Raw genomic sequence first — 21319 nt, 5'->3', positions numbered from 1 at the left:
TTTGAAATCATGGCATTTGACAGAAAACCTGATGTTTTCCTTATCCTTAAAGTTGCATAAGTATGAAATTAGGAGACCGATGCTCCACACGCAAGCTGTATACTTCACAAATCTCTTTTTTTCCCTTTCCCCCACACATGTTAGTGCTTAGTCTTGAAGAAAGGCTCCTATCAGAGGACCTGATACTGTTGTGACTTCTGCGAGCACAAATATAAAGGGCATTATGCAGCTTATGGTACTGGACATTTACATGATTGTTTTTCCTGTAGATATGTACCCTCTGAAACATGTTTTTCTTATGTTGGTCTTTTCCAGTCTTTTCCATTTCTATTACTGTCTTTCTTTGCTTCTAAATAAGGGCTGTATCCTACTTTTCTGTCTATTTTACTTCTCTTTAAAATCCTGCAAGTGCTTGTGCTTCTTGCAGACTGTCAAGAGGAATTTGTTTAAATGCGTTTAACACATTTTATCAGATTTTCTTCTAACAAAAATATACGCACATGCAGTGAGTATAGTTGTCTAAAAGATAACAATTTTGGGCTACTTTGGGTGACACTGTATACCTGTGATAGACGGTTACGGCCCATCATCTAGTGTCAGTGATAAAATGTCCATCCTCTCTACTCTGCGTTTTCTGAGGCCACACCTGGTTTGCTGTGTCCAGTTCTGGGCTCCTCAGTACTAGAGAGATGTGGACATGCTGGAGAGAGTTCAACTAAAGGCCACTAGGATGATTAAGGAACTGGAATCCTGTCATATGAGGAGAGGCAGAGAGAGCTGGGACTGTTTAACCTGGAAAAGAGAAGGCTCAGGGGGAACCTCATTAATGTATATAAATACCTGAAGAGAGAGTGAAAAGTGGATGGAGACAGGCTCTTTTCAGTGGTGTCCTGTGATAGAACAAGAGGCAATGGGTCTAAACTGAAACACAACAGGCTCTGTGTGAATGTAAGTAAACATTTTTACTGTGAATGTGGCCAAGGACTAGCACAGGTTACCCAGGAAGACTGTGAAGTCTCCATCCTTGGAGATATTCAAAAACTGTCTAGACATTGTCTCAGACAACTGGCTCTATATGGACCCTCTTGAGCAAGGAGGTTGGATCAGATGATATACAGGAGTCCTTTCCTACTTCAACCATGCTGTGATCCAACCTGTGAACTCCTGTTATAACCTGTCTTCTTTCTAATTTGTTACAGAGACATGTTTTTGGTATGATTTAAGAGTTTTCATTAGTGATGCTAGGGCTATTTCATGAACTCACTTGTCCACCCATGTGCTGCACCATTTAGATCTAAGGGCTAGGACAGAAGAGTAAAATATTTAAAACATGCCCATAAATAATCTACGTGGGCTTTTCTCTGGACATGAAGAAGTATTGAACAGAAATATGTTGACCTAGACACCTTCACAGCTTTTGGCCAAATGTGCAGAGCTCTTCTGTCAGACCTGGCAGGGAAAAGAAACAAATAAACTTTAGAACTGTAATACCTGTCTACAAAAAAGAAAAGCTCCCTTTTATTCCAGAAAGAACAACTGTTGCAAGGAAATTCTAGTTTATAGCTAAGTTATTTTAAAATCTAATTGAGTTTGGGGATTTTTGTATTTTAGTTTTGTTCTGAATATCAGCTGTTTGAAGCTCTATGGGCGTCAGGAATCTTAGACTTATTGATAGATTATGAAGCAGGTGATGGAATTGTAAACATATGATTAATTGCATAAGGTTTCGAAAAATGAATTTACCGGTTCTTCCATTTATCACATGGGAATCATGCACATAGGTACGTGTACACAGAGACTTGTCTACATTGAATATAAACAATTTATATGAGGAGGGACCCTTTAAATACTTTCAACTTACAAAGCCATATAAATAATCAGTTTATGTGAATTTACCTAATACCTAAATACAGCTCAAATATTTGAAATGCAGACAACGTCAGGAAATACCAGCATAAAAAAATCTCCATATTTTTCTGACTAGTTCTTTGAATCTCAAGGGAATCTGACATTTTTTTCATTTGTTCTAAAAACAAAACAGAAAACTGGATTGAGCTAATAAAAGTATGAACATGAAAAACTACAAAAAGTTTACCTAATTCTTGGATCATTAAAAAAAAAAAAAAAAAAAACCAACCCCAAAACTTAACTAACCCAACCTAATGCAAGGCACAAGAGAAAGGTTTTACAATGTGTGAATGCAACTTCAAAAGTTGAATTTGTTTAGGGAATTTGTATTTTCTGCTTCTTTCTTCAGGAACCTATTTGCATTTTAAATAATTAAAACATTAAAACTGAAAAATTTATAAATGAGAGCTGCAAAGAGAATCCTGCTTGGCAGACAATAGAAAAGAAATTATTACCCTGCTAGGTTTGCTTTAATGTCATATCTGTCACTCTCCCCAAGGTAGGTTCATTACCATACCAAGTGCACCTCCTGCCACCACCTCCCCCCCATACACACTCTTTTTCTTCCACTCCCTGCCACTTAAGGACTCTGGATCTCTAGGGGACTTTGATCTCATTGTACACACTAACCCAAACAGAACCTCTGCTGTTCTCAATAATTTTTTCTTAAAAAAAAAAAGAAAAAAAAAAAAAGAAAAAAAAAGAGAAGTAGGGGAGGGGGAGGGGAGTGAATTTGTGTGAAGAGTGACAGAACGCTTTGTCCAGCGCAGCTTTGGCTGGTTGTAACAAGCGTCAGGACATTAGACGCAACAAAAGCTGGATTGGCAGTATCATCAATCACGGGTCTGACAGTCGACTTCAGTTTGTTTGTTCCACTCTGCATAATAAGTGATTGGATCAGGTTTAATTAGATATTGGGTAATCAATCATTGCCAACAAGGCATCCCAGCTTGGGATCTAGATGCTGCAAAGGAGGGGAAAAAAAGCAAATCTCATCCAGGGCACATAAATACTCTAACATATAAGCACATAGGGTGAAGCTTCAGAGGAAAGGTATAAAGATGTCTGCAAGATGGCACATAATAGAATCGTTCACATCTGTACTACTTGTTACCAGACATCTGCAGTTTGACATTTTACTTTCGCTGCATAATTACTTTTCAATATAATATAATATACTGACCTGAGGGAGAAAGACAAAGCAATTAAATTATGCATAAGATCCTTTCTTCCCCAACCCTTACCAAAAAGACAAAAAAAATAAAAAAGAGAGAGAGAGAAAGCAAGAATAGGAATTAGCATTCTTATGGCTTTTTGAATAAAAGGACAGAAAATTCTTTCTCCTGTCTTCTATGATGTTGAGTTCCACTGCATAACTTGTCAAATCAGCTACTCTGAATTGAGATTACAGTAAACTATTTTTTCTTATTTTGCAAAGTGTACCTATAGATTAAGGCCCACGCAGTGAAGTAAGAGGAGTGATAGATGGAGAAAATTAGTCCCATTAAATTTAGTTAATCCAATAAATTGAGAGAAAAGTTAAAAAGAAATTCTTCTAGAAGACCCAAAGGGAAGTGTACTTGCATTTTTTATAAACACATAATACTGATATAAACTAACACAGGATAAGATGTATCACTCATTAATAAGGATCTCATTACCAGAGACCATTTTATTGCATAAGGTAGGGCAGGTGGGAGCATTGTGATGCCTGACTCTGGTGTGTTCTGATGCCTAACAGTGCCCAGTTCAGTGGTGGACACATCACATTCCTATACAGTGTGTGGGGAGAACTCTGTCAGAAAGCAGGTTCAGAGAAGCTGGCAGGCTGGGAGAAGAGTCATTCCCACCCAATAGCAGCAGCAGGAAATGCTGAGACTCAAACCACATAAAACTTCAGTGGAACCAGGACAGTGTGCTACTCAGTGGTATCTAGTGTTGTATTTAGGTGTCTTTTAGGAATTAAATGAGCTTCAGCAAGAGAATCTGCATCACAGAATACAGTGATGCAAGGAGAGATAAAAATCAGGTTACAGATAAAAATCAGTGCCCCGATAAGGATCAGGAAGGATTGCTGCCGGTGCCTACCACAGACTGGATGAAAGTTTCATCTGAGACTGGTTTAAGGGTTTTACTGTCTCGTTTATCTGATCTGGTCCTTGTATTTTGACAGCTGAGCACCCCAAAGATGTGTATGGCCTCAATCAGGCAAGACACTGTGTTGGGTAAATACTGTCAGAGGAATCTGATCATACTGAAAAGACCAGTCTTTCTATCGGATATGACAGTAATTTCTGTCCTTTAGACCTTTAAACCATTGGTGGGGGAGAACACCTCTGGGGGCCCATGGCTAGGACCTCATATAGCAAAAGTCATTTTGCTTTCTCCTTTCCATAGCTCTCGTTGCTGAAGTTTTCTGCTTTGCAGTAGAAGTGGAGAAAGAGTAGACAACATGTCAGACATGCTAACCCCGCTGTCTAAAACATATTAATTTGAAGAAAAGAATTCAAGTTTTATTGATCAAAACCAAAAACAAACAAAACAAAAACCCAACAAAACAACCAAGAGTGGGCATGTACAAGCAGCCTATTTACTTAAAACATCAAGCTGTTAGACTTGTGCCTGGAATTTGCAGGTGTTTTCTGGTCATGTGGAAAAAGTATCTGAGCTTTTGTATCATAGTACCAGCTTCAAAAATAAAGGAAAAGGAAAGAAAAAGAAGGCTACAATGAAAATTTCCCTCTACTCAGCTGCAGTGTGCTACATTGAACAATGTTTCATGTTTGACACACACTTTAACCTGACACTAGTGTAGTGATAGCCTGAGTGTATTTTGTCCACTGAAGAAGGCTTTTATCTTGATTTGTTGTGTTATGTATTGCACATTTTATGATGTATCTGGATCAGCTGCCATGATTCCTAGACCTGGGAGTAACTATCAAATTATCAGAGTCAGCCATCATGTCATTCTAAAGAGATAGTCTCCCCTGACTCCTCTTCAGTCTCCTCAGCTGCAAATCAGGGATGGGCCAAGCTTTTTTCAGACATTCTGAATGCCAAATTTATTTTCATGCTGTAACAAGTGAGATTGGACCCCTCTGTAAAATTTACAGTGTGACTTTGTAACAAACTCCCTTATTCTGCTTCTCTTGATTTTCTTCAGACTCACCAGGTTTGAAGCCAGAACCAGTGGTGCTTCAAGTCTGCTATACTTTTATTGAAGGGTGTTATTATATGTGATACAGCTGCCCCATACTTAATCCATAGGTTTCAGCAAAGTAGACAGCTTTGATTTGAAGATATGAAGAAATAGGAAGAAAATAATGCTTATCCTTAAGTTCATAAGAGTGTTTACAAAAACACTGCTTTCATTTTTATGGCCAGGATTTGTATTTCCCTGCAAAAGACACAACAAAAAGATCCAAAATATGCCCTTGCCCTTTGTCAGAACAAAGGTCTGTATATTTTTTAGAAGGACCACACTATTTATTGGCAGGTAGGTAGGACACAATCAAGTTGCCAAACCTCATCGTCTGCTCTGGGACACATCAATTGCATTTCTCAGGTACAGAGTGTGCCTGATCCCCAGCATGACCAAAGGCTTGTGGCAAAACTGTCCAGACACTCTGACTACCCTAGTGGATATGTGGCTTGTTCATTAGCTAACCAAGGATGTGTAAAGCACTAAGTCCATGTGAAACTTAACAATTACTTGTCTAAATACTCAATAATTTTCAGGTCACTTAAATTATAAGTAAAAGTGAATACAAGGTCAGTGATTTATTTTAGTAAGGACATTTCTGTTTCAGTCTGAATTACAAATCTTATTTAAGCACGGATGCTCATTAGTTACCTGCAACTGCTTAATGATGTCAAAATATTAAAGCAGAACATTTCAGTGGCTTTGAAATAAATGGTGTTTGGAATAAATTTTTGTCCCTAAAATTTATTCTAGGCATTTTTCTTTCTAGCATATTTCTTTACATAAACCAGGGTCTTATGTATGGCTGGGTTTTCATAACTGTTCATGTGAAGAGCTACCTTTCCAAAACTGAAATCTATTTGCCAAGTGTTTTACATGACTTGGAAAGGTAGTAGTGAGGAAGAGGAAGAGTGTTGGAAGTCCCAGTGGAATCTGCTTGACAGTTCTGGAAATTGTTGATTATATTCTGATATAAAATCTCTTACCAAACCATGAAGGAGTTTAAGACCCTGGGAATTTAGGAAGCAGATCCCCCACTGGACTACCATTCAGGTTTCTGAAAAGTCAAACGGATCAGCAGGCATGAGACCTGACTGAATTGGGTTGTAACCTCACCTAATTCAAATCTTCCCTGTGAAATGCTTGTGCTGTAATCAGTTTGAGATCAGTCAGTCAGAGGGAAATTCTCAGAAACAGTCTTTTGAACAGTTTTTCAAAAGCTCGTTTTATTATCACCAGAATTACCACTAGTGCAACCAGTACTATGCCATTTGTGTCCCAGGGCTCAAATAAAGACCAGTGGCCCATTCTGCCAGGCTCGAGGCAGATCTGCTAGGGCACAGTCTGCCTCTTTCACAGCAACTTTGTTGGAGTTCGTATACAGTACCACAGATAATTGGGTCTCTAATCCATCTGTTAACTGTTCAAGTTCACATGACTTCACTTTATTCAGAAATTCCATGACAAAATAGTCTGTTAGCTCATCTTAGATTCCCTTTATTCCCTGACACTATATAGTGAAGGCTTTTTTCTCTTCTTACTGCTCCACTGCAAGTAATCATACAGTATGTGAAAGGAGATCTGCCCACAGACTCCTCCAATTCTTATTTCTTTTCCCTGAAAAGGACTTTTGCATCTGTAAACTTGGAAATGGCACTTTTCTTGACGTTTCTCTGGCAATATCTACTTTGAAAGCTTGGGAAAAAAAGTACTCATGCAAGGTCTCCTTGTAGCTGGCATTATTGTTTTAGTGAAAGAGAGGAAAGACAAAACAGACTATGGACAAAACAGTGAGCACTTGTTAGAAAACAAAACTGCAGTAGGGGAAAAATATTTTCATAATACACTTGCTAATCCAGTCAAGTTAGATGTTACTTGCAATTGAATTGTAACATCCTTCCTTTCAGAATGAAAATAATTTTTTTTGTCAACAGCGTCTCACAGGATTTTGCCATCATCTTGTAAATAAAATCATGATAATTTAACAGTATTTGGGAAACACTCAGAGGGAGTGTTTGCTGTCAAGTTTTTATAAGTCCGGCCTGGCTTTCTTCAGCAAAGACTGCTTTTAAGCACCTTACTTCAGTTTATTTTACACTGCGTTATTTGTGATCCCAGGCTTACTAGATTTTTGTGATCCCCTTAACTACCTTTTTCCTATTTGCATTTATATATGTCTTGCCTATGTACAAATCCAGGAAAAATAACCTGAGTTGGCAGTGTGTACACTTCCAAGAGATTCCCACTTTAAATATCTTCCCTCTGGGCCATATGGTTTAAAGATATCTCTGACTGTCCTCAGAGCTCATTTTCTTTAATCCTGGATTAGCCTTGTTGCCCTTCTTTACCTTGTCAAGTACTGCAAAGTCTTCCCTCTACCCCACCAACTCCCCCCAGTGCACTGAGGAGAAAAGAACATAAAATGATTTAAATTTTGACCAAAGCAATTAATAATCTCAGCATATCCTCTGTGGATTTCTAAACTTGCATAACATTTCAGTGGCCTATGCAGGAAAATTATTTTTCTACAACATCTTTATATTTTTAGAAAAAAGATTGTAATTGCATCAAGGTCTTTAAGGTGTCTTCAGCAATCTTATCTGTCTTGAATGTTCTTGAATAAAAAATAGGCTTATGTCCATTGGCCACTTACACAAACAGTTGCAGTTAATTTGTTGAAACAGACATTTGCTAATTGTAATCAGTGGTCACTAGTAAAATGTTGTAGAAGACGTAGGTGTAACACTCAAAAGCCACTTGGACATTTCCAGAGATGATACTGCATCAAAATCTCTAACAGCAGAACAGGTGTTATTTGTTTGGGATCAAGATAAAAAAAATACATAATTATGTAGTAAAGGGGCTTCAAATGGAGAAGCTGTGTTATATAATTCTTTGTCAATGTCAGATATATTAAATGGAACTTCTGGGTTTTTATACTCCCTTTTCTAATCTAGAATAGTAACGAGAGGATTAAAGGTTACTTCCATAAATTGTACTTCTTACATTGAATTGAAAAATACCATTTAAAAAAGCATTCATCTTCTCCCTGCAAGTGCAGGTTTGCTGAATGACACTCAGATATTAACTAGCAACACTTTCAAATTATGTGTCTCCAGCTTTATAATGAAGACCCTCAGCTCATGAAAAATCACTGGCAAAACAGAAATCACACCTTTTCAAAACCATCAAAATAACTTTGTCAGTCTGCAGTGGTGTTGACGGCCTAAGCAATTACTTTTTAATGGAAGATTATAATCACCTGCCAGAATCCTTCATATTGGTGGTTTCTTAGCAGAGAATACCCTCTCAGAAACAACTACTATGCTCTTAAAAAAATAATTAAAAAGCAGAGCTAAAATAACACCACTTAGACCAAACCAACCAGTCAGAGAAAAGAAAAAAACCCCAACAATAAAAAAACCATACAATGTATGTAACACACTGAACCTGTCTTCCTGTCTGTTGTTATCAGGGCATATGAAATTACATTCAGTGTTTATAAATGTTTTAATATCTCTACATGTTTACCCTGATTTTGGTAAGTATTACTTCATAAGGTGAACAGTTTCCTTCCTAACTATCGCTCCTGTGCATAGGAATTTGCTGGATGTGACTTTTTGATAGTAGAGAGGAGAGCAAGGCTCCAAGGCATGGAGGGATGTGAAAAAGAAACTGGGTGAGATTTTGCACTCTTGCCACCAAACCAGCAGCCGGCGTAGATGAGACAGTGTTACAAGTTTAGAACAGCTGCCAACTAATGTTTGATCAGGGATAAAATATGCCGAGGTGACAACATCTTGCTCCCCTGCATTTCAGGGACTATCATTAAAAATGCAGCAAGGCTCGTACAGGCCCAGAAGGTCCTATGTTCTCTCAAGATACAAGGGAGAGAGACAAGTTCACAAGATGTCAAGAACAATATCCATTTGTGTTTACTATGCAAACCCGCTGAGTAACCTTTCTATGCATGTTTGTACTAAGGACCATTGAGAATTTAGGGAAAAAAGGGCTGCTTAGAAGGAGAGGGGTGAGGGAGCCGTGAAGGAGCAAGTGTGTGTTTGGGAAGTGGAAAAGACGCCACTGCACAGCTAAATGGCTTCTCTGGGGGCAAAAAAAAAAAAAAAAAAAAAAAAAGATTAAAAGAACTATACATTTATACACAAACACTGCTAGAAAAGCTGCAGCACGGCTTCAAGTTAGTGTCCACATCCCCTTCCCTCCTCCCCTTTTAATAATATATTGATGTAAGCAGCTTGCGCATGCCAAACAAATTCTCTACATAAAAAGTCAACTGTCGGAAGGAGGCTCATCAATCTGGCAAAGTGCACTCAGGTAGAACGCCTCTTGGGGAGCCCGCCCCGGCAGTCACGCTGCTCCAGGGAAAGGGATCTCTCCAGCTGACGGGCTCATAAATGTTCATTACAGAGTCTTTCCACCAGTTTACAGGAAAAGCAGTTGTTTTGCAGGAACAATGGCAATTTATTTCTCAGTGATACTATGGGAGGCTCTTGCAGATAATTGAACTGTAGGAAGTTTTGCCATTAAAATGGCAGAGACACCTAGCCAAATTCACTTGATCAACACCTCTTTACTAGTACAGCAAACAGATCAAATCTAGAGGTGTTCAGTCTAGTATTCTTTGCTGCAGTACACTGGGAGGCATGTTACGTATTGCTTCTCACAGTCTCATCATTTCTTTATAGAATTGGAGGGAGAGGAGGAAATGTATTTATTTTTATGCTTCACCTATGATTTTCCCATGGATAATAAAGAGATAACACAACTTTAGGAATGCTGTGAAACGTTGCCAAGCAGTTACAAAAGACACCACTAGCACAGTTGAATTAGGAAACATATTCTGTAGCTGCAAATATTATCAAAAATCACTTGCCTTACTAGCGCGGTACAGGTCTCCTTTTTTCCTGAGGCTAATGGTGAACACCTGCTCTATTTCTATAGACAACGTCACATGAATTAACTAGATATTTTCCCTAATTGTTTAATGTTTCAGAAACTGAGGTCTGTGTTTCAGTTTTAACATAATAGAGGTGATTTTAGTGATTATAGTAAGAAAAGCTTTGTGTATGTGGTGGGAGAACAACCTTTTAGACTAAGAACTGAAATAGTAGGATGAAATTCTACTTTATTTTTTAATAGAATGCTTAAAAATAACTTACTTTAGGCATTTTCATAAGACTAAAAATAGTGCGGTTGGCTTAGTAAACCAATTAGTTTAAGATTGAAGGTTTGTGTGAATGGTTTATCATCCCGATTTTAAGGAAAAAGGCAAAAAATGAGTACAACTGGTTTTCAAAAATGAACACTGTCAATAATTATATATATAACATTACTTTATTACAGCCTTATGCTAATTTGAAAGATGAGTATGCTACCCTGAAAAGAAAGTCTAAACTTTTAATGCTATAGTGGCACTAGTATTCTTATTTCTTCAGAAGTCAGGAAAAGGTCAAGTAAACCTACAAAATACTTTTCATTTCATGAGGAAAGTTGCTCAGAATTTTTTTCAAGGTAAACACTAATCAGATCATTGTGTTAAGGCAAAAATAAAGTTTTATCTAAACTCCTATCACCTGAGAGAAAAAATATCAATGTTTTGATTTTCTTTGGCTTGTGGGTTGTTGTGGGTTTTTTGTTTGTTTGTCTGTTGTGGGGTTTTTTGGTTGTTTGGTTGTTTGGTTGGGTTTTTTTGCTTTGCCCCATACATGCTTTTGTTTCTTGGTACGATACTCATAATTCTGCCTTCCTTCCTTTTACTGTACTCTTTTTCTCCTTTTGTCTTCTGACATGCTTCAGTAGTTTGACAAACTGGGCTAAAAGTTTTGATGTATGCAAAGAACAATATTAAATCTGGTATTTTCTTGGATTAGTTAGGGGAGTTAAAACACGAACATTATCATTTTACTGGTGAGACTGAGAACATTAGAAACTAATAAAATGTCTAAAGAATGTGAAATAGTAACAAGTTAAAGTTGTCTTTTGTGTGTAAAGGTTGTAAATTCTTTTAAGATTTCCACAAGTGTTTGCTATAAGTCCCATCTTCTTGACCCTCTTCATAGTGTCAGAATCTGAGCATTTATAAAAATGAAAACTGTAAAAGATTTTTTCTCTCACAGAGAAAAAACCAAAACCCACTTGAGTCACATGAAGGCATCGCAGAGTTTTAAACAAATACAGAAAGGCAAACTGAAGAATGATGTCATATGCCTATTCATATTTAGACCTCATAGTAACAGCCCATAGAATTTAGGATCCCTTGAGTCTTAGTAAGCTGTATGGGATGACACAATGTTTTCCATTCTCAGTTACTTCAGTATCCCTTATTGTTATTTTGTTCCTTGCTTACTTTCCGCTTTGTTCATACTCAGAGTGGTCATTTTATTTTACCTGTTTAGCACCAGCTTGACCTCCTCTTGCACCACCTTCAACATTGTTCAGAAAGTTTTCCTTCAGCCATATGATTAACATTTTAGCCATCAGCATCAATGTTGGGATGTCTTCACTTCCACTCCTAGCTTGAACTTCCCTCACTAACAGATGCCGTCTGCAGTTGTTATCGTTGGCATGTACGCAGCTGTGGCGCCCAAACGCACACAGGTGAAGGGATTATGTAGTGCAGCCTTGGTCTGCGGGTCTGTAACACATCAACAATCCTACTGCTTTTAGCAGGTGGATGTGTTCCCAACCTCCAGTCCCGTTATTTTGGAGACCAGTTCAGAATTCATGATGGGTCCAGCCCAGCCATGTGCTGCAGCTGACAACAGAGAGGAACTCCACCGAGGTCAGCAGGAAAAGGGATAAGACCAAAACATTTTCCAGATCCTTTGCAATACATCAAAATGTCTATACTGCTCTAAGCTCAGGCAAAATCCAGAGAACTAGTTATCTAATGTTTTATTACTACAATTTCTGACTGTTTTATTTTTGTTCCCAACTTTCTAGTGGGCTGTAACTTTTAATTAGCTTGTGCTAGAGCAGTGTGTTACTGACAAACTTGGAGAACTTGGAGTTTTTTAAAGGGGAGCCTTCTTATCATGTGGGGTTTTCAGGGCTTGCTTGTCTCTACTAATTAGAAGTCCTTATAAATTAATTATAAGCTTGCTTTGTAAACCAGTAGGAAAAAAACCTGTGTGATATACTGGATATGATTAAGATATAAAAGCATAGAATTTGAGAGCAAACATGGAATTTTTATTGACTGGCCCATGTTTTAGACTTTTTCTTGTGAAAATAATTTTCCTTTATAAGAAGACCTCCTTCTCTTTGTTGAAAAAAAGATGTAAGTTTCATTTACAAGAGGAGTTATGACTATTTTAAATCAACATTTCAGTGTAAGCCTAAAATAAAATTAAAAGGAAACAGAGGAGAATATAAATTATAATATTCAAATACATATATCCTTTACTTATGACACAGAGAAGAAGAAAATGAAATTACAAACAGTCAGTATAAAGCCTCAGGAAGAAATGTATCTCTCCCTGGAAACCATTCCTGTTTTACTCTGCTGGGACAGAAGGCATTATAACCTGTTGGATAGGATTTGACACCTTTCCATCTTCACCTCAGAGTGTATTTACCAATCTGTCATAGACTTGGAATTGTGACACCAACTTTTCTGTGTCAATTCATCAATTCATATCCATTTACCTACTTGAAGAGTGGAGCATGTAGTACACACTTAAAAGTATTCTTTCTAGCTCCTGTTTATATTAATAGATGCTTAGAAGTCCTGTCTCAGTTCTAAAAAAAACATAGGAAACACATGATACTGAAACATTTCGAAAAAAATTGGAATAGTCAATGGAAAAAAATAATATCAGGAGGCCTGTTATGTGTCTAACCTTACTTAGTACTGTACTGAGACTTTTTGTCATAAAATCAGGAGTGTGAGACCAGAAAGCGCAAAGGCAAAGTAGCTTGTTATGTATGGTAAGATGAATTGTCAGTATTTTGTCATTTATATGTCATTTGATTTCTATTGCTGTCCAAGAATTTTTAGAAAAAGGTAAAAGTCAAAGGGAAAACCAGTGGGTTTCTGCTTCATTATGGCACCTGCCTTTTGTTTATGAGACTCCATATGTTTTAAAGCATCCCCTCCATCACTGAACTAGCCTGAAAAAATGTTAAGACTCTTCTGCACACATTTTCTGTCCATGTAATGTTTTTGGTGGCTTCTCCATCTGATTCTTGTCTTTTCACCTAATCTAGAGACCTGCAGTGTTAAAGGACACCAGCTCACTGATACTGCCGGAATCTGTTCTCCCTGAGCCTGAATACAAAATGACCCAGTCCAGTGAAGTAAGCCAGGGTACAGAAGATCAGGTGTGTCACTGACCTGCTTGGTGAAAGGCATCTATCTCAAACCTCTCAGTTTCCTGTTTTCTGAGAATGTCAACAAAAGCACATATTCCTGATCCCTACTTTCCTTTTTCTCTTTTGGGACTTTGTGTATTTTGTCACATTTAGAACTGCATGACAGAAATAACCTTTTCTTCCCACTAAGAAGGATAACTTGACACAGAAAATTGACCTGGAGTCTTCTCTCTGAAGAAAGGACTTTTTGATGAAAAAGGAACAGTTGGAAAACACGTTGTGACATTTTAATTTTTTTTTTTTTTTTTTTTTTTTTTTTTGGTGTGCTTTCTATTCTCAGGATTTCCAAACTTTGGCATGAATTTTGAAACATTTGACATACAACTGATGAGCTAAGTTTTCTAAACTTTTTTTACTCTACACTAACAGATAACATTACGAACCTCTGATTCTGTGTTCCTATCACTCATTAAAATGAAAAAAACCCACAAATACTCTTAGTTCTTGCCCATCGAGAAGATGTGAGGCATACTCTCAAAGCAATTCATGCTTCTGCCACAACCATTCCTCCTCCTCAGATACATTAAAATCTGTCAAAGAGTGGAGAAAGTGAGGCTCTAAGGGATGCTGACCATTTTTAGAGTCATTTCTGCAGAACTCCGAGTAGATATGAACAATCTCATGAACTGATATGGCTGTGTCTGGCAATATTTCTTATGAAGCTTGATGCCAGAGTGCTTATTCAGGGCATTACTGAGAGAGGAGGTTTATGGTTTAACTAATAGTTTTATGAAAATAATGGAAATGTCCATCTATTAGTGTAGGTGTTTTTCATGGGGCCTTGGCCAGTGGTACCTGAGACATTATAGTAGTATTTCTTTAATCTGTACTTTCCACACTGTCCTCAGTCTTTGTTCACAAGCTGTTATCTCTCTCAGACAAACATTTGCTGAACTAGCAATGACTATGGCACTGTGTGGGTTTTTTATTATGATCTTTAGAACTTTGGGATTCTTTAGACAGCCATTTGCCTGGTTTACACCATCTTTCCAGATGCTGTGTGAAATCTCAAAAGGATTTAACAATGTATTTTTCTTTTTTTCATGTTTAGGAAGAAAATTTTGCTTCCTGTAGGAAAGATATGACCACAAAATGAAAGTAATTGCTTTTTTCCCCCCCTAATGAATATCACACTGTTGTCAGCAATATTCATATGTTGCATACCCTGTATTTTGACTGAAAGTGATGTTGCATATTCCTGAACAGTGTGTACAGAAGAGCACACTGTAATGAAGGCTCCACATGTCAGTTTAAACTAAGCTGCTATTGAGGGCTATTAGAAACTTTCATTAGTTTCTCTAAGAATTTTTTCATATCTTACTGTAGGATTACTGTCTCTTATCTCTTAAAATGATTGTCCTATTCTGCTTTGGTTTTCTTTAAAATATTTTTTACTGCTTTATATTCAGTATATTTTATATTGTTTGTAAGCTGTATATCTGTTTCCAGTTTCTCTTCAAAGACCTAATGATTAGTCTTTTGTCTTGTTTAAAGAGTTTCTTTTTCTCAAATTTTGCAATAGTGTTATTTTTACTTCTTTTTAGACACTGCAGTGGTGTTTTGTTCTAGTTCCTTCATGACTGTTGTAAGTTGTTCCTTCATATTCCCTACTTCCTCATTGTTTTCACCATTTTTAATTTTAGCAGTCAACTTGAGCTGACTTAATGTGTCTCTTAGGAAATGAATCTTTGAATTTACTTCTTGCATGAACACTGCTATATTTTCAGAGGTGATTGGAAAACAAAGTAGTGACTTGTACTCCTATCACTTTGCATACCTTTTCTGTGTTAGCTTATACTGATTACCATTTTTCTACATTTCTACAGATTTCTATATGAACTAGGTATCCTTTAAAGTTTAATATGGACTATGTGAATTTAATATAGCCTACTTTTTAATTAAGAAACAAGAATCTACTCTCTTAGCTGTCACTATTATGATGCTTTGAACACATTCCTGCAACACGGACTACTTTTTTCACGAATGTCATGAAAAGGTATTATTTTAGGTCTTGAGAATTGACGTTTGCCTGTTGTTTTGTGCAGTTGTTCAGGAAGATTTTTCTTTGGATTTTTTTTTGCTCTTACTGTCATTTGAGGCAAAATATAGGGTTCATTTACATTGCCCAAGTGCTTAATTTTTAATTTCTTCTGCTTCTGAGTAATTCACTGTGTGTACATACAGGGATACAGTATTTTAATATATATGCCTAACAGAAAAATGCATTATATGTTATCTATTAGGCTTACATAATAATTATTGGCAATATTAATGTTTTCTTTCTTTGGAATCTTACTTTTAAAAACTACTCTGTTCTCATGTATTAACTTCAGCAGAATCATAGGTGCAAGGGCCACAAGAAACATTAAGGAATCCCAAGCATATTATAGCTTCAGAGTTTCACTTAGAGACATCATAGGGATGAGCAGACTTGATAATTTTGAGTGTTTTGCTTTTACAATATTAAAAGCAGCATCAGTGCTAGTTTTGTTTAATGTTCATGTGCATATCTACAAATATATACTCACTCTCATTATGCTTCTCTTTGGGCATCAGACACTTTTATCCATAAATTTTAAGTTAAACATTCTTTCTGCACTTCTTTCTAATTACGAGGTTCAAAAAAAATTAAGCTTGTAATTCTACTCATGATTTATAATTTCAGAAAACCCTAGGTGCAAACCTATATTCTGAATACCCTCATTTAAAAATGGACTGCTGTAATTATATGATCATTTCATTCCAAATCTGCAGGGGACAGTAACTCAGTAGAAAGCATGAAAAAATTAATGAGAAGCTTAATTATAATAGTATCATTAAATCCTAATAAGAGAAAAAGTCTAACTTTGCTTTATTTTAAGCTTGGACCCATAATATAATTTTGTTACAGTACAATAAAGATATTTTCTCAATTTTTAGGGAAACTAGTAATTTAATGGCAGAGGCTGGATAATTTTAATTTTCTTTTCCTTTTCTTTTTTCTTTTATATATAAGTTTAAAAAAAAAAGAAAAAGAAAACCTCTTTTCATTGTAAATGTACATGGACAGATCTAATACCATTTAATTCATATCAACCACAGATTTTCCATCAATATTTAACACTTCACCAGAAAATTTTGGCAACCATCGTATAATTTTTCACAGAAACATACTCATTCTTTTACAGTTCAGGGTCTGAATACTTTCATTCATAGTGGCTGAAGACAACATCTTCAAGGTGCATTGCCTTCTCTTTTAAAGAGCAAAGTACAAATGATAACAGCCAAACTTCAGTTACCATGGCTACAGAAGGGAGGTTGCATCCATGGTTTATTAATATTTAGCAGATATCAGAATTTCCCTGTTTTTTCCCATTTACAATCTAGATACTTTACAGAAGTTATTTATAAAGAGCACAACATTCCTGAACACACAGCCTTGCTGATGACAAATGTTTAAATGTGGAGTGCATTAGTGTGACATCAGACATTGTCAATAATGCATGTTCACCACCATTTAATTATTTTGAAAACATCTGTTGAAGTAAAATATGTTCCAGAGGGGAATAAGGAAGTCAAGTGCATTAGTGAGTGTGTTAACCACATTTCATTCTGTAACATAACCCTAAAGGGAAGACCAGGATTCAAGGACATCACGAGAATGTTAAAATTCATCTTCATTTTTGGTCTTTGTAGCTAAGGAAGTAGTTTACATAAATCTTTAGTGTTGGGTTGGTTTTCCAAGAATTTTTAAAATAGATCTAAAATATTGTATCAGAACATGTATCAGAAATTCTTTTTGTTTTCCGTATCACACCTGAATGTTTGCCATTTGTCTTCTGGGAGATCCTAAATAATTACTGATATAGTGTGATGCCATTTTACAAGTGGAGATTACTTAAGTCTTAGCTTTAAGTAAGGAGGATCTTGTTAAGCTTCTTCTTCTTAGTCCTTTTGCCTTTCTCTTATATAGTGTTTGGTTTCATCTAAAACTAAACTGTTTATTTTCTTTTCAGCTTTGTTCTTCCTAACTTACTCCAACTGCTAGAAAGAATTAAAAGAAAAACCCAACAAATCCTCCCATTGCTTGTTTCAGAGTCTGACGTAAATAAGTTTATTTGTGGCTATATAAAATGCATTCAACTATTAACATTTCATCATAACATCTTTCATACACTGATTAAGGAAGAAATCCAGGATGCTTATTGAGATGCTGTCTGACATATTCCACTTGAGTAATTCTCCCATCGTACTCTTTTTGTGAACAGCATCGACCATCATTGTCAAGTCAACTTAGCGGGTCATAGTTAATGGTGCAAGGAGCTAATTCACTTCTAGTCATGATGTGCCAATATGGATATGCCACAGGCAGTATAAGGCAACAGTCTTAATATACACAGTCATGAATTTAGAAACAAACAGCATGTTCCTGTAACTGCTGCCCAGAGAGAAAGGGGGCCAAGTAACGAATACAACAGCCTAGCACATCACACTCACTAGTTAAACTTTCATGGAACTCCTCAAACCTAGTCAATGGAGATAGCCTGAAGCCTCTGAAGAACAATGCAGGAGGTTCAAGCAAGGTACTCCCTGAGGAGCTGACAGAAGCACCCAGCAGGGAATAGTCAATGCTGATCTGAAGGAATCTGTGTGTGGCTGAAAATACTACATGAAACTGGACTAACACAGTAGTAAAGGGCAGCGTTGTGAAGAACAGATGATAACTTTGGTCACGAAGAGAAACTTCAAGCGTGTGAGGACGTATGAAGTTTCAGAGAGATGGAAAACTCATGCTGAATTGAGCTCAGAAAAGGATAGCAGTACACTGCACCAGAGAGGTTACAACCTGATGTATTCCTGAGGTGGCAGAAAGAAGCAGAGTGCTGTTTTCATTAATTAACACAGTCCGGAGTCCTTGGCTCCCCTGGCTCAGGGAGAAGGGACTGGAGTGATTCTTCCAGCAGTGCTTGAGCCCACTTAAGATGTGATTAATTTTCAGAAGAGTGAACATGTCTGTCTATTGACTTTGAGGAAACATGGTTGATGAGATTCCTAACTGAGGCCCTGTTGTTAAACATTCAAAGTTTGGAGAGATGAATCCAGGCTGGGAGTATATGGGGTTAATGGTCCTGTATCCTGTATCTCAGTAGGCAGTCAGTACTAGTGTTAATAGCAGGGAACTCTCTGGGAGCCATTAGAGGAATTCTGGGGAGCTCTACTGCTTTGTGGTCCCTTTCATCAGCATCTTGAATACGATAAATAGCTAGACGCTGCCTACTAGCCAGTTATTTTTGAGGTGTGTGAAAGTGGACAGAAACATCTGTTTAAAGTCACCATTCTGAACTGTCTTTTCAATGATGTAAAAAACATACCAACTTAATTTAAGCTGAATATGCATAGCTTCATTTTTCACCAATATATTTTTACCATGTCTTTGAAGGGCTCATTTGTCCATGTAGACTAGATCTCTCACTGTGAAAAGAACATTGAATAAAAACCTGAATCTTTCTCTATACATAAGTCTGGACTTATATACCTTATAATCACCCTTCCCTCTAAGTCACATATGAAAACTATCACATAGGTCTCTTACCATATTTTTGAAAACAGGAGAAGATGATTGTGGCTAGAATCCTCATATTCTCCCTAGTCCCCTCTACAGGTAGGTGAGGAGAGGATGGATTTTTCACCAAAACCTTCTGATCATCATAAAGAAGTCAATACTAGAGAGAATGTTTATATTAAAAAAGAAAACTCCATAGAAAGGTAGTGGCAGAGACTTCAGTATGACATGACCACAAGTTCAATGCAGTGAACAAAGTCCCAGTTTGTGCTGAAAGAATGTTTCTACGGAAAAGCTTTTGAAATATGCAATCACAAAACCAGTAAATGAGTGACTCTTTCATTCAGATGGTTGTGGAGATGATAAAATAGCATTAGCAGTGTTGAAAATCTTGAGTTCCTGGACTTGGCACTTTACTTTTATATTGTCTTTTCTCAAGTCTCGGCACATTGTTTTCAGAAATTAAATCCATTACACTTTATGTTGTACATACTATAAACATTGCAGTCACGTATATATATGATGCAGCTGTTTATTTTCAGCTGTTTGTTGGGTCTTCTCCATGTAATTTCAACTTCTGAGGTTTCTTGGTGTCTCTTGAAATATGACAGTTTAGAAATATTTACAATAGAGGACTGGCTGCATGTAGTGTTTTTTTCCTACTACTTCATATTGAAAACATACTGATTGTTATTTAGTTCCAACTTTAAGTTCTTTAAAATGGAACACTTAAAGAATACACAAAAGTTTCTGGCAGTGAGTTCTTCCCATACACAGTGAGTAAAAGAAAAAAAAGACTGCATATTTAACATAATTTAACAACTCTACAGCCTGAGCAATTATGCTAATAGCAGGGAACCAGGGCCTACTGGTAAGTTTTATCCTCCCTTTGTCAGGCTTGTTTCTTTGATATTAGTATCTAGATGCACACCACAGGGCGAAACTAGGCTTTATTAAAGGAGGGTCAGCATTCTGTTAATCTAATTTAGAAGCATTAAGGGGAGTAGAGGAGCATTAATTGATTTGTTGGGAGGGTTCTGACTCCAGTCAACCCCATCTTACTGTTTATATTTGCTGTTCATTTCGACTATATTGAAAAAAATGTAGTTGAGCAGCAGTACAATAATATACTGTATTTTGTCCTTAATTTTAAAAAAATATCCTAAGCAGATGATACATATAAAGTGAAGTGATTTAAAACATCCTAACTTTCAGTAATCAGCAAAGACTCAACTTTAACGTGATGGTAATAATTCTGGAAAAAGTAGGCTTTAGCAGTAAGAAATTAGACTGTTTCAGGCTGCTTGCAGAAAGGAGAATTACATGCTAGGTAAAACTTGTGTTACCAGGACAATATTGAAACAAATGAAAAAAATATTATTGGAATTGCCTGGATATTTTTGGTTAAGAAATAAAAGAATCACAAACTTCAAATTGTTGAAAACTTCTACATCTGCCAGTCAAATTTTTGCAGTTCAGATTCTAAAGTGTATTTGGAGGACATGCTCTTTTGTTTCATAATTTGTTTTTCTCCATGGCTCCCATCTCCTCTCACCCTTTTATTTTATATGCAATGAAAAAAGCTAAAAGAACAAAGGGAAATTTAGTAACAGCCTGGAGAGAAAAAAAGTAGAGAAGTAGTTCTCTGAGCATAAAAATTGTGGACACTCATTTTTTATGGATTCATACCAAAGATTGATGAAGTTGGCATTTAAGAAGATTCAGTCTCTGATTGAAAAAGTGATTGAAGTTTTCCCACAGTGGGAGTTTTTACTGGGTTCCCTTCTGTGTGGATTCTCTCCACGTGAGCCTTTTCTTCAGTGGGGACAATAATAAATGTCTAACAATGTCTATTTTGACAAGCCTTGTAGGAGTTATTCTCTCCAACAAATCTACTCCTCTATCAGATTTGGACGACTGTGGCCAATGAATGAAAACTTGCTGGAGGGAATACAAACATTCATATTCATGTGTAATAGTAAGATTTTTTGGGAGCAAAGTGAAATACACAAATATTTCTAAAATTCAAATTTAAAAAAAATAAATACACTTGAAAAGTCTGTGAAGAAAAAATTACCTTTGGAATTTTTTGATTTAATTTCCATGTCCTTTGAACCAAGATCATGATAAATTGTTTTCAAAGACTTCCAGTCAAGAATTTGCAAACACATAAGCCGCTTTACAGAGTACAAGCAGTAAAATAAGAAGTAAGATGGTTTCACACCTCTATGTGATCAGTTCTATACACTAGAGGAGCTGATTAAGCTCTTGAT

This window comes from Myiozetetes cayanensis, unplaced genomic scaffold (assembly GCF_022539395.1).
Source record: "Myiozetetes cayanensis isolate MyiCay16 unplaced genomic scaffold, myiCay2020 scf1, whole genome shotgun sequence".
NCBI classification, from domain to species: domain Eukaryota; kingdom Metazoa; phylum Chordata; class Aves; order Passeriformes; family Tyrannidae; genus Myiozetetes; species Myiozetetes cayanensis.
The sequence above is the reverse complement of the archived record's forward strand: the minus strand, read 5'-3'. Positions refer to the sequence as shown.